Below are 14,861 nucleotides of genomic sequence, written 5' to 3'. Positions count from 1 at the left end.
TTTCTTGGTATAAGTCTTAATTTATGGATGTAAAATCTGAAATTTAAAAATTCTCTTCTGTTCTCCAGGTAATCTGTTTCCTCAGGGGGCACTGTTTCTCTTGTCTTTCTCTTTCGTGTTAGCTTTTTTCCACATGTCTAGTAATTCTTGCTTGTCCATCGATAGTTAAGAATGAGGAACTTAGAAAACTTACTGGAGGCTCTGATCGTAGACAGTCAGCTGGTGGGTTGCCTTGACATTTCTGTGAATGGTTTGAGTACTGGTCGTTAGGCCAGGAATATTCTAGAGGCGATATTGTGTAGGCCAATATTTGCCCTAGGAGGCTTTGTTTTTTCCAGATAGTATGTTTATTTTCCTTAGAGTCATGTTCTCATTTCATTATGGGTTGAGTGTGAAGGGACAGGAGATGCTGGATAAACCTTTCTTCTAGAAGGAGTTTTCATCTTGAGTCTCTGGGCCTCTTCCTCCCCAGCCGTGGTTCCTTTCTAAGGCTGTGCTGGGAGCACTGCCTGCCTCTGGTCTCTGCTCTGTGCTCCTCTCTTCCTGTGTGTTGCGGGTGGCAATTTTCTATATTTCAGTTTTTTTTTTATTTAACTCCTTATTATGGGAAGCTGTAAATATATCCAAAACTGGAATGTGGTAGATGAATTTTTATGTATTTATCAATCAGCTTTAGCAGTTAATATGGCCACTATTATTCCTCTGCCCTCCTTAGTTTTAACCAAACCTCAGACATGTTTGTTATTCTATCTATAAATATTTCAGGATGTGTTTCTAAGAGATAAGGACTCCTTTTAAAAAACACAATTATAATGTTATCATTTTAATATCAAATAAGTGATTATTTCATCATTTTTTTCCCCCCAGTAGTTTGAAGCAGGAGCTAAACAAGGTTTTGTACTGCTCTTGGCTGACAAGTTTTTGAAACTGTAGAGTCCCTTCTCTTGGAATTTGTTAATTTTGCTTTGTCTGCATATTTCGGTGTGCTTCAAGGTATTCAGAAGTTTGCCTAGATCTCTGTTTCTTTATTTCCTTTTGTTTTTTTAAGTCATTCTTTTCATGTGTGTCCTTAAAGAATAAGACCACCTGAATAAGAAACCTTGGTTTTTAATTATCATTGGTTAAAATTAGAAATATTTCTGACATACACACAAAAAAATGAGTGGTATAGTAGAGATTCTTGTACCTACTACCTAGATATAACAAATCTATAACATTTTGCCCTTTGGCTCTTTAAATGAAAGATTAAGCTGTAAAATTACAGAGTAGAAAGAAAAATGAAAGGAAAAAATGTGTGTCTGACTGTCTGTACATTTCCATCAGGTTTGGATCATACTCAGCACCGTACGTTTTTCTGATACCCCAAGGGCGGTTTGACACCTGTGGCAGACGTACGCTGAAGTCATGTCCTGTATATAAAATCTGACAGGAACAGAAGTAGTCACTCCACTGCGGGTACTGTGCTTTCATCGCAGCACATCTGAGTGACTTGTGAGTGCGCTCAGTGTGCTGAATCATTTGGAGCGCACCACATACCACCATCCTGATTCTAAAAAAACAGCCCTTTATCTTCACAGCATATCAGGATGAAACACTAACCCAAAAGCTAACATTGGAAATAAATAATGATGAGTAAAGATACATTTGGGGGTTTAAGCTAAACATTTTGAAACCATTTGTTGTAAATTTAAGGGGCTCTTTATCTGTTGAGACCAAGAGGATCTCTAGGGTCTCATTTATCTTTGTTACATTGAAACAGAAAAAGGCTCAGTTGTGTCCTGGAACATCTAGGAAGTAGTTTTAAAAGGAGTTTTGAAGTCACCAGTTAATCACTAGTATTAATTCCATGCTGTGCCTACTTAGTAGAGCTACATCTTAGAATGTGATTATAAATGACGTAAGCTCTTTTTCCTGGTTAAATTGTGGGAGCTTTATCTTCTCAACTTATTCTTTATGTTCTCAACTTACTATCTTGCGTTAACCTTTTCATTAATACGGGAGTCCTGGTTTCTACTTAAGCATGATGATGGTCTCTGTGAGCATCAGGGTGTCACTCACCTCTGGTGTCAGTTCAGGCACTGAATTGGGATAAAGACTTACATTATTTTATATGGTGAATGACAGGGAACAGGGGAGAGAAAATGAATAGGAATCAAGCCAGTTTCGTGCTCCTTTCTTGAAGTAAAATTCTTATGCATGAGCCTGACAGGCTGTTTGTGGAGGTTGGAGAGGGTTCTGTGGTATTGTCTACCTTTGTCCCCCAGAACAAGGACATCTCTGGCCAGTTCCTAAGTATGAAAACCAGCAGTCAGCATGAGCGTAGAAGGGTTTTTCTCCATCTGAAGTTTTTAATGTAATCACAGTCATTTGGAGTCTGTACGTTTCTATGGTGGGGCTCTTTCACATGATGGCAGAGATATTTATAGGTACAGATTAGTGCATGTTCAGTTGCTAAGTTATGTCCGACTTTTTATGACCCACCAGGACTGTAGCCCACCAGGCTTCTCTAGTCCATGGTATTTCCCAGGCCGGAATACTGGAGTGAGTTGCCATTTCCTTCTCCAGGGGATCTTCCCGACCCAGGGATTGAACCCTCATTGCCTGCATTGCAGGTGGATTCTTTTTTCTTTTTTTGTTTTTACTTATTTTAATTGGAGGCTAATGTCTTTACAATATTGTGGTGGTTTTTGCCATACATTGACATGAATCAGCCACAGGGGTACATGAGTCCCCTCGTCCTGAACCCCCCTCCCACCTCCCTCCCCACCCCATCCCTCTGGGTTGTCCCAGTGCACCGGCTTTGAGTGCCCTGTTTCATGAGTCGAACTTAGACTGGTCATCTGTTTCACATATGGTAATTACCTGTTTCAATGCTATCCTCTCAAATCATCCCCCCCTCACCTTCTACCACAGAGTCCAAAAGTCTGTTCTTTACCTCTGTGTCTTTTGCTGTCTTACATATAGGATAATCGTTACCATCTTTCTACATTCCACGTATATGCGTTAATATACTGTATTGGTGTTTTTCTTTCTGACTTACTTCACTCAGTAGAATAGACTCCAGTTTCATCCACCTCACTAGAATGGATTCAGATGTGTTCTTTTTAATAGCTGAGTAATATTCCATTGCTATAATGTCCCACAACTTTCTTATCCATTTGTCTGCTGATGGACATCCAGGTTGCTTCCATGTCCTGGCTATTGTAAACAGTGTGCAGGTGGGTTCCTTACCACTGGCGCCACCTAGGAGGCCCATGCCCCTCTGTAGCTCCACGGACTGTAGCCTGCCAGGCTCCTCTGTCCATGGAATTTTCCAGGCAAGGATACCCCCAATTAAAAAATGCCAAATGTGTCAAATTCTGTGGGGTAATCTACTTATTTTTGGCTGGCTTAGATTTACTGCAGCAAACTGTTTTTTTTAACTGTAGCAAAATAGGGATAACATAAAATTGACCTTTCTAACTATTTCTTAGTGTACAGTTTAGTAGCATTAAGTGCATTCATGTTGTTATGTATCCATCACTACCATTCATCTCCAGAACTCTTTCATTTTCTCAAACTGTAACTTTGCGTCCATTGAACACTAACTCCCCATTCCTCTTTTTCTGGTCTCTGATAGTCTCCGTTTTAATTTTATTCTCTGTCTTTATGAATCTAATCACTGTAGATACCTCATATGAGTGGAATTATACAATACTTGTTCTTTTGTGTCTGGCTTATTTCACTTGACATAATGTTTCACTGCATCTGTGTTCTGATATGTGTCAGAATTTCCCTCTGAAGGCTGAATGACGTTGTATTACATGAACATATAACATTTTGTCTTCCGTTCTCCGTTGCTGGGCCTCTTGGTGTTGCCGACTTTGGACTCTGGTGAGCAGTGACTCTGTGAGGTGGTCTCTCCCAGCTTCTTTTGTGCGTCTCACGGTTCAGAGGGCTTTGGTCTCTCCCCAGCCCACCTCCTGCCCGGCCGCGGCGCCCCTGGCAGCCGTGGTGCCCGGAGGACCGTGCTGCCAGGCCTGACCGAGCGGGCCCTCTGCTCCCCGCCACCCTGCAGGGTCACTCGTGTCATCTTAAGCTGGACGTTTATGGCTGAGGTACTGGATGTTAATTCTGGGATGTTTATTTAAAGAAACGAATATGATAAATGCTGTTGATTTGCCTGTCTCCTGAAAATGAATTTCACTTTGGTGTTTAGTTTGGTGTTCCCTCTAACTACACTAAATGCCTGGTGGTTCATATGGTAAAGAATCTGCCTGCAATGCAAGAGACGCGCGTTTGATCCCTGGGAGAACGAAACGGTAGCCCACTCCAGTGTTCTTACCTGGGAAGTCCTATGGACAAGAGGAGCCTGGTGGGTTACAGCCCAAGGGGTCACAAAGAGTTGGACACGACTGAGCGACTAACACTTTGCTGTTGCTCCCACAGCATGGGAGGCTGTGGCAGGCGAATGACAGCATCTGACTTGTGTTCTGCAGTGATGATTCTGGCTGCTGAGTGGAGTGTATTGGAGAGAGGCTAGAACAGACTTAGAGAGACCCAGTAAGACTGCACTGGTGTGGCTGAGATGTAATGGGTGGTCATGATGTTAGGTGGATGGCAGGGAAGGTACAGGGAAATGGACAGATTCCAGAGATTTTGGGAGGTAGCATTAATGAAACTGGTAATAATTCGAACGTGGGTTGTGAAGAGGGGAAAGCTTTCATGGTGACTTCCAGAATTCTGGCTTGAATGACAGGCTCAGTGGCTGTTACTGAGATGGGGGTGATTGGTTCTGGAGCTTCACGGATGAGGGAGCACGGAAAAGCAGGAGTTCAGCTTCAGGTGTGTTAAGTGTGAACTGACTGCAGGAGCTCCCAGTGGAGATCCCAAGGAGGTAAACACGACACACACTCTGGTGTTGAAACTAAAGATGCGGTGCTGAGAGGAAAGGGTGCAGGGCGGGGATGAAAAGCGAGGAGTTGTCAATAGTGGATGAGACCGTTGGTCCAGGGCTGAGCCCTGAAGAAACATGGCGTTCAGAGTTTGGATACAGGAGGAGCAACAGGCCGGCCGAGGTCGGAAAGACGCTTGAGAGGCAGGAAGCATGTCTGAGAACGGAGCGTCCTTTCCGGGGTGGGGGTGGGGGAGTCCACCAGGCCCAGTGTTCTGAGGGTACTGGGAAGGCTATTTCTACTGGTGGAGACTCCTGAGGCACACTTTTAACTTATCCTGCTTGGGTGATGGGGTATTAGCTGCCAGTGGAGATTGGAGCCCAAATAGGGAAAGGATCTTACAAAAACTTGTGCTTCCTACCTTTCCTGTAAGGAGCAGAGCCCAGGAAAGCCATTCCAGTAATAAGCCTTAATTAAGTACAGCCGACAATGATCAGCTCTTAGGGGACGCACAGCAAGATGTAAATGTGAACATCTGTTGCATTTTCTCTATTACTCTCTTCCTTTGTGACTAAAAACAAAGTACTTCTACTTCATAAATCACTACTACTTCAAAATACTGCAGACTTGTACAATCAGTACTTTCTGTTCATTGAATATGAATATCAGAATTTGAATGTTTATCTTTGGATTGTTTGAGCGATTCTTCTAGAAATCTTTCTTTTTTCAGCTTTTCCTTTTGCCTCATCTTGAATCTTAGCAAAGATACTCATTTTGTTAGTAGTGCCAGGAAGCAGGCAGTTTCCATGGCAACCGACAGATTGCGTTTACTGTGGAAATTTCCTGAATTAACAGAGCTGCATTGCAGAAGGATGCATAAAGCAGTGTTCATCTAGAGATCCTAAGAGCATGGACACAGAAGAACAGTTGCAGTGCGGCGCAGGGTATGTGTTCCGTTTGTTTTCCTGTCTGAGGATGCTTACGCATTATATCTATTTATATGCTGAGGAGAGAGTGAAACAGCTTGAGGCATTTTAGTGTGTGCCTGCTAAAGTCAAGGAAGCTCTGGGAAGGAGGTGGAAGGGATAATTTGGGAAGAAAGAAATGTTTGACAGCATTGGGAGGAAGTCAGGATAACAGTAAATGAAGTAGAAGAACGTGATAATGAAATAAGAGGGGAAAACACATTTCCAGCTGATTAGATAATAAAGGGGTCTTACTAGAGGTAGCTGTGGACACAAGAAGATACTTATTTATCAGGGGAAAACGAGCAGGCCTTGGCAGGCTCGGGGAGTCACACTTTCCCGTGCAAGCAGGAGGCCACTGCTGAGGTAACGACTGCTGATGGAGGTGAGGGCACCCGGGCCAGGTGGCACGTGCGGCCTCGTTCCCTCACTGCCCTGCGCAGGGAGAGAGGGAGAGCCACAGAGGGGTCTCTCCCGGGGCATCTGGGCAGGCTTTTCCAGAAAAAGCAGGAAGTGTATCTCAGGATTAAATCCTGGAAATAAAACTGTAGGATTTGGGTAGATAATTGAAATTTCTTCTCCTCTAGAGCATAATTGTAAATTTGAAAGAGAAGCAATGTGAGAAATGAATGGATAGGACTCAGATCATTTAAATGATGAGTGATATTTAGCCGACTAGATGTCATTTAGATTATGCAGTCAGCAGACTGCGGCGCATGGGCCAGGTGTGGCCTGCTGCTGTGTTTTTGCAAATGAAGTTTAATTGGGATGTAGCCATACCCATGTAGTCATATATTTGCTGCAGACACTTGTATAGATGGCAAAGCCTGACGTATTTATTGTCTGTCCCTTGACAGAAGAAGCTTGGTGACTTGTGATTCAGATGGCGTGTGGGATTCCTAGGGCTGCCGGAACGCATTACCACAGACTTGGTGGCTTCAAGCAACAGGAGTGTGTCCTCTCAGGTTTGGGAGGCCGAAATCTGAAGTCTCAGTGCTGATGGGGCTGTGCCTCGTCCGGAGGCTCCAGAGGGGGCCCCCCCTTTCCCCCCAGTCCTGTTTTCGGCTCTGGGAGCTCCCGGCGTCCCTCGGGTTTTGGTCGCAAAATTCCAGTTGCCACCTCCCAGTCCTCCCTGTGCTTCTCTGTGTGTCTCTGTTTTCTCCTTTTCTGTCTCTTATAAGGACACTCATCCTTATGTTTAGAGTCCTCCCTACTCCGGGACAGTCTTCTCTTGAGACCATTTTCCTACTTACACGTGTAAAGATAAGGTCACCTTCTGAGGTTGCAGGAGGACATGTCTTCTGTTGGGGCCGTGATTGAGCTCACTGCACGTGGTGTTGGAGAGCTGAGCTTTGGCTTCTTGGACCATGTGCTGTGTTAAGAAAAGCCAGTTCCTGGCAAGTTTCCTTGGGAAACCCATGAGGCAGATACTCTGAAGTAGACTTGTTGACCTGCTGGCGAGGATGTTAAACTAACTTTTCAAAGACAGAACACACAGGCGCAGTTACAGTCACAGCACATGGTCTCTGTGATGCAGACAGAAGCAGCTGGGCGGAGGTGGTCCCGGAATATTCGCAGAAGAAGTGCTAAAACATTCCTGGGAAACCATGGGAGTCGTCTGCTGTTAAACATCGCCATCCGTGTCTCCTCAACTCCCATCCCCTAGGAAACAGCAGAGTGAATCTGGAGATGTATTGAGAGGTGGTTGGAACCAAAATAAGAACCAGCGTTTTGAGAGATTAGACTAGATTATGACAATGGGAAGTGTGTACATGATTTAAAATAAGTAAATTTCATACACGAGCGAGTGAACAGAGCCATTAGTTGCAGGCTTGACTCTGGTTTGAGAGCCTCTGTATTGTCATGAGAGCGTATAGACTGTTGACTTGGGCAGGTGAGGCCAGTGATGTCTCTACCTTCTGAACACATTTATGAGCCATGGTCCTGATGGTGGATTTCTGTCCCTGCTGCCCTTGGAAGCCTCAGTAAGCGTGTTTGGGTCTACTTGGAAATATTTCAGCGGTGATAACTGCTCATAGTGAAGAAGCAAATGCAGACGGGATTCTCGTGGGAGTGATGGAGCTGCACAGCAAACTCCCTTTGCTCTGTGATTTCAGGGACCCCCGCCTGGTGCCTGCATCCTCACCTGTGCGCCTGAAAGTCAGGCCCCTGGTGCAGACTAATGGAGATAATCACAGAATTAAGCAGAACTCAGCAAAGATGGTTAGAAGTGGATCCAAATTAGGGTTCACCAAGAATAAGCAATACAAGCCAGCCTACTATTTAGGTGTGCCTTGGTCTCACCATATGTGGGTACAGAGGAGGAACGCTTAGCCCGTTCCAGGCTCTTAGGCAGTTTCCTGAAGGATGAGACTAGATGAAGTTCATATTTTCTTTCTAATGGGATTTTGTCAGTCTGTGACTCTGGATCTTGAATACCAAACTGAGAAGTTAGGAAGCAGTAGGAATGGGAGTTCTCTTCTTCCTTTAACAAGATATTTTGTGTGTTAAGTGCCACCCTTGGTGAATTGTATGCTTTAGAGAAGAATTCAAACTCACCTATAATGACTTTAACTTTTAATGTTTCTATTGGCACCTAGAGTATACATAAGGAAATAGAATGAGATAAGGTTTAAAGCATAGGTTGCAACTAAGCTGGTTGATCATAGTTTACACAAGCTAACAATTTAACACTTCAAGGTTCAAAAATACACTAGGTTTCAGTAGATATATAAAATACATGCTAAATGTGTCTGCTAATAAAATTTATTTCTATAAAATCTTTTTTTCACTGGCTTATTTGAATAAATGCTCCCCCAAAATATTAGAAGCTTGAGAATATAGTTTTATAGTTATGTATTTAAAAGACAGTTCACATAGTAATAGTGTCAAACATTAGCTATAGGTTAGGAATGAAAAGTGGTTCAGATTCTCGGTTCATATTTGCTTGAGGAACTAAAATTCTGATTTTGTGAAAGTAATTTCATATTTGTAGTACAAAATGATATGTGAGTAGCAGCCACCTGCTAAAACACTTAAGGAACAAAGGTGAAAATAGGAAACATAGACAATTAAGACAACTTAATGCTAAATGCTATGTCTGATTACTAATAACAGTAACAGGATAAAGAAAAAAGGTACCCGGGGTTTCTCTTCCTACATTGCTGCAGAGACTGCCCGTGGTAAGGGGCCCCCTTGAGCCCCTGGTCTCAAATGCAGAGAGCGTCTTCATTCCCTTTTCTGTCCTGGCCCCTCTTGGTAACCACAGAAAGTAACTGGGGAGGGTGGGAGGAGGAGGAGACATGGATGCTGACCTATTCTGCTGGGTAGCATGGTCATTCTGAGATGTGTTGCAGGTGGATGCAGGGAAGGATTGGAGCAGCAGATGGACTGAGAGATGTGGTCTGTACTTGCTGCTGTCAGTGGAGAGCACGGTGCTGGAGAACAAGAAGACTGGGCGGTCCGTTTGCCTTGGGAGCAGCCAGTGCTCTGATTGGTGATGCGCTGAGCCCTGGATGCCTCAGACTGTCTGTGCTTCCAACTGTAGACATGTGACAGGCACACCCCTTTCACACAGAGTGGGGTCCAGGGAAGCCAGTCTGTCTCTCTCCCTCAACAGTTTTATCAAGGGCTAACTGACACAGAATAATCTGCACGTATGTACAGTGTACATTTGCTAGGTTTTGCTGTATGTCCCCATGAAGTCATCACCACAAGCAAGAAGGCAGACATGTTCATCATCCCCAAAGTTTCCTCCCGCCCCCTTGTGGTTTTTACATCTAGACATTTGATTTGGTTCTTCTCTCCATTCTTTTTCTTGAGCACATGGAATGCAGTCATAAGCACTGTTTCATTGTCCTTATCTGCTCATTCTTGCCTCTCTGTCATCTCTGGGTCACTTTGAGTTGATTGCTTTTTTTCCTTGAGATGGTTCCTAGTATCTTGCTTCTTTGCATACTTGATTTTATATTGTGTGCCAGATACAGAATGCATGCTGTTTTTATATCTTAGAATTTTTGAGCTTTCTTCTTTGGTTAAGTTACTCAGAAATTCTTGGATCCTTTTGGGTCTCACTCTTTAGCTTTGGTAGGTGAGACCGGATTCTTCCTGTGTACTTTCTTGAATCCCCCATGAATATGGAGTTTTCTACTTTGTGGGCAGGGATTGTTGTATGAGCTTCGATATCCTTCCCTGTAATGCTTTTGGGTAGCATTTTCCTCAGGCTTATATAGGTTCCTCATAAGCTTGTGCTGATCAAGGGACACCCCCCCCCCACCTGCGTGTCTCTGGGGTTCTGTGCAGCTCTCTTATTCAGCACTACCTTGAGAACCAGTCTCCCCAGACTCGCAGACACATCACCTCCACGTGAGGGTCTGCCTGAGTCTGCCCTCCCTGTGTTGCAGTCTGTGCAGTCTTCTCTTGGCAGCAGGTTGGGGTGCTGTAGGGCTCAGCTTGTATACTTCTTGTCTCTCAGCGCTCACTGCCCTTTGCTGCCTGCTGTCCAGGGTCTTCAGGACCTTTCCATTTATCGTCTGTTTTTTTAGTTGTCAGTCTGTCTCCTGATGCTCCATAATACCCTGAACACAAGTTTCATAAGATACTCATCGTGAGATGGGAGGAGAGGTATGGAATTACGGAATCATATCTTCGATGCTTTGAGAAAGAGCATCTCTGAATATGATATTGCATAGCATTCAAAATCACGTCTTGCATGGATGATATTAGTATTTGTAATAAAGTAGAAGAAATCATGGCACTTCTTAAAAAGGATTGGAAAGTATTGAGGAAAGAACAAATTTGGATAAATAGGCAACAGAATTACTGAAAAGGGTGATTGATGAGGAAAAAAACACAGTGCTAGTGGTGGAGTGAAATCCATATTGCATGTGAAAGTGAACTTAGATGATACTGCAGGATGGCAAAAGAATGTGGTGGGAATGATTGATTCTAAAATGCCTCAATTACTGCATTTTTTGCATATGTAATTTCTTAAATACAATCGGAAGGTAAACAGCACCCTGGAGAAATATGTGCAGTATAGAACAAAGGGTTGATAGGGATGTTAACAGAAAAAGAATTTTTTAGCAGAAGCAGTGGACTTCCCAGGTGGTGCTTGTGGTAAAGAACCCACTTGCCAATACAGGAGATGTAAAAGATGAGGGTTCGATCCTGGGTCGGGAAGATCTCCTGGAGGAGGGCGTGGCTGTCCACTCCAGTATTCTTGCCTGCAGAGTCCCATGGACAGAGGACCCTGGAGGGCTACAGTCCATGGGGTTGCAAAGAGTGGGACACTGCCTGAGTGACTTAGTACAGCATAGCAGAAGCAGCAACAACAAAACAAACACCCCTGTAGAGAGCTGTGGTTAAGGGGATGTTATCTCAGGTGGCTAACCAGAGAAGAAGCGGTTGTTTACCGAACAGCCAAGAATATCCGACTCTAAGAGTAATAGATCAAAGCGCCTCTTAAAGAGTGATCTAGCCACCGTTCAGGTTGGCCTGAGGGAAAAGGTGCTGTGGGCCCGGCCCAGGGGGCTCCTGCCCCTGGTCCTGCATGGTCAGCACAGACAGACTCCCCAGGCAGTGAGATGCAGCCACGTGGCCCATGTAGCTGCCCTCACGTCAACAGTGCGTTCAATGACGTCATAAAGCAGGAAGCAGGTCCCTGTGTAATAGTACAGGAAAATGCGAAGAGTGTACGCGGAATTGTTCATAGTGCTTTTCTCCCATTATGATTGATTTCCTTCCTTAAATTTCCCTTCTGCCTGTGAGGCTGCAGGGGGGAATGGGTAATCCAGTTGGAAGAAGGGATTCAGGTGCTTGTCCTGCTGCTGAATTTGCACAGCAAAACCCTGTGTGTAATAGACGTGGCGGTGGGGTGTGGTGCTACAGCCATCCCAGGTCACCTTGGCTGTGCAATTCTGTGTCTTTAAAAAAACAAGCCCACCCTCCTGTGTACAAAGCCATGGGCAGCTTTATTAGACACGTTGCTGCTGCTGCTAAGTCACTTCAGTCATGTCCGACCCTGTGACCCCATAGACGGCAGCCCATCAGGCTCTCCTGTCCCTGGGATCCTCCAGGCAAGAACACTGGAGTGGGTTGTCATTTCCTTCTCCAATGCATGAAAGTGAAAAGTGAAAGTGAAGTCGCTCAGTCGTGTCCAACTCCCAGCGAACCCATGGACCGCAGCCTACCAGGCTCCTCTGTCCACGGGATTCTCCAGGCACGAGTACTGGAGTGGGTTGCCATTGCCTTCTCTGATTAGACACATTAGATAGAAATAAAACTTTTCTCCGTGCCCGGTCTGATTATGCTCCAGAGCATTATGTCACAGTTCTTTGACTTTTTAGGCATCAGTAGGATTTCAAAAACTCATAGATTAGTCTGGGTCAAAGAAGGGACAGTAATTAAAATACAATAGTGATGATTCAGTATTAATGGACAAGTTACTCGTTTCTGTCCCAAAGAACAGTTATCAGAGAAAGTACTCAGCCATACAGATGGCCAACAGGCACTTGAAAAGATGCTCAATATCACTAATTACGAGAGAAACATAAACCTAAACTACAATGATGTATCACCTCACCTGTCAGAATGGCCATCATCAAAAAGTGTTCAAGTAGTAAATGCTGGAGAGGGTGTGGAGAAAAGGGAATTCTCGTATAATGTTGGTGGGAATGTAAATTGGCGTGACAACCGTGGAAAACAGTATGGTGATTCCTTAAAAAACTAAAAAAGCTACCATATGATCTATCAGTCCCACTCCTGGGTATATATCTGGAGGAAAAAACCCTCTAATTTAAGAAGATACATGCACCCCAAGGTTCATAGCAGCACTGTTTATAATAACCAAGACATGGAACCAACCCAAGTGCCCATCAACAGATGGTTGACTTACTCAGCCATGACAAAGAATAAACAACTGCGATTTGCAGCACCCTGAGTGAATCTAGAGAATATTATACTTGCTAAAGTAAGTCAGACAGAGAAGGGCGATTTTACGCGTGTGGAATCTAAAGAAATAATACAAATGAATCTATATACAAAATAGAAAGAGAGTAACATAGAAAACAAATTTATGGTGCTGACCCCCCTGCCTTGGGGATGGCATAACCGTAGCATGTTTTTCTGTGATTTTCATAGCTCTTTTCCTGTCTGAGAAAGTGGATCTCTGGGTAAAAATCACGTCCTTCTGTTCATCTTTTTCTTTCAGCAGCTTTATTTGAGGAAGTATCACCCATTTAAGCTGTATGATTCTATCGCTTTGAGTATATTCAGAGTTGTACATCTGTCACCTTACTCAATTTGTGAGCCCGAGAAGATAACCCACATCCCTTATCTGTCAATATGTTCACTTTCAAAAAGAAAAAAAGGAGCTTATCCAGAAGCCATACAGCAGGCCTACAATAAGCTAAACTGTTTGCAGAGATATTCCATAATTCTAAAATTTGATCTTTGTGGCAGTATTATAACTGTTGTTTTTGTGTGACTTTATGTAGCAATGAAATATTCATTTCATTTCTCAGGAATGCTAATGGTAAATGTTACGTGATACAGTGTAATCATGAGTGCTAGCCTTTGCTATGTTCTGTTGGCTGGAAACAAGCCACAGGTCCCCTCTGTGTTCAAAGAGAGGTGCTTACCTAGAGATGTGAATCCCAGGAAAGTAGAGTCACAGGCCTCAGCTTAGAGCTTGTCTGCCATGACCCTCAGCAGTAGGCCAGTGCTGACTATTTCACCAGTGATTAAACTGAGCCGTAGAGATTTTCTTGTCAGTGGTTACAGAACAGTAGTCATTATATATGGAACTTCTTTATGTTAGAATATTTCCTGGCTTAATCCCTACCTACTTCAATGGAAAAGTAGGTAGAGACTCACTTGCTTAGATCTGATTCCATCTTAGGCAGTTCAAGCTTCACACCTGAATGGTCACTTATGCCACTGGTTTCTGGGCTTCCTGTGACTTAAGATGCTAGGTATATATAGTACTGGTGAAAGTGTTTTGTAAACTAAAAAGAACTTGTATGGATGAAAGCTGGTACTATGACTTATTAAAGTTATGGTTTGAGAATCTGGCATCTGGAATGCTGGTTTACTAAGTTTTTATTTAGACAAAATGTATTAACTTTTTAACTATAACCTTGATTCAGTTATTATTAATGCTGGTGTAAATGATTATTCTGGGAGAGTGATTTTAAAATTCTAAGTACATGAGAAGCTTAAAAGTAACTATAAAAAACAGTTGTTCTAATCTGAGAAAACATTTCCTAAATTTTGGAAGAAGAAATAGATAACCAATCATGTTCTTACTTGTATCACTAGATCAGGTTTTAAAAGTTTCTGATCATTTAATATGAAATGGAAAAACTGTAGATAATATGCAATGGAGTCTTTTTCTTTATGTCTGCTGCACTCTTTGGTTTGATACAGTTCATTCCTACACATGGGTGTGTGTGCAAGAGAGAAACCGAAAAACACCGATTGATGTAACATTTTTCACTGGATTTGGTTTTTTACAAAGTATAGTTAGAAGTTAATACTTGATCTCCAGTTCCCATTTTGGAGGAGCTTTTTTTATTTAATGAAAATCTGTAACAAGCGAGTTCTTCTGTCCATGAATCTTTTTTTTCCATCCGTTGCTCTGTCTGCTCATCAAGGACCGAGAGGCTCACTGGCAGTGTTCCTCTTGGAGCCAGCGGGCTAGCTGTTTAACTGCTCTCCGTCCACAGCCTGGTTAACGGGAGCAGGGGAGTACCCTGAGGTGCCAGTTCCCAACCTTTGCTGGCATCACCTGGGTGTCCTAAAATACTCTTGTGTTCTGACCTCTGTGCCCACCTATTCTGATTTAATAGCCATATAATGGTGCCTGGGCATTGGGAGTTAATACATTTCCCCAGGCGCTTCTGATGGGTAGCAGAGTTTGTGAACAGCTGTATTAAGGACCGAGGACCTGGAATAATCCAGGGTGGGTCAAGCAGGATAGGAGATTTTTGAAAATGAGGTTCATAGCACCTGTGATTCTGCA

General features: G+C 43.5%; 1 protein-coding gene across 1 annotated transcript in view; it reads left to right on the top strand.

Moving 5' to 3' along the window:
• MAP2K4 (mitogen-activated protein kinase kinase 4) overlaps window positions 1–14,861 on the top strand; it is an 80,609-nt gene that overhangs the window by 32,830 nt on the left and 32,918 nt on the right. The window lies entirely within an intron of this gene.

Source organism: Muntiacus reevesi, chromosome 18 (genome assembly GCF_963930625.1).
Source record: "Muntiacus reevesi chromosome 18, mMunRee1.1, whole genome shotgun sequence".
Classification (NCBI taxonomy): Eukaryota; Metazoa; Chordata; class Mammalia; order Artiodactyla; family Cervidae; genus Muntiacus; species Muntiacus reevesi.
The sequence above is the reverse complement of the archived record's forward strand: the minus strand, read 5'-3'. Positions and strand labels throughout refer to the sequence as shown.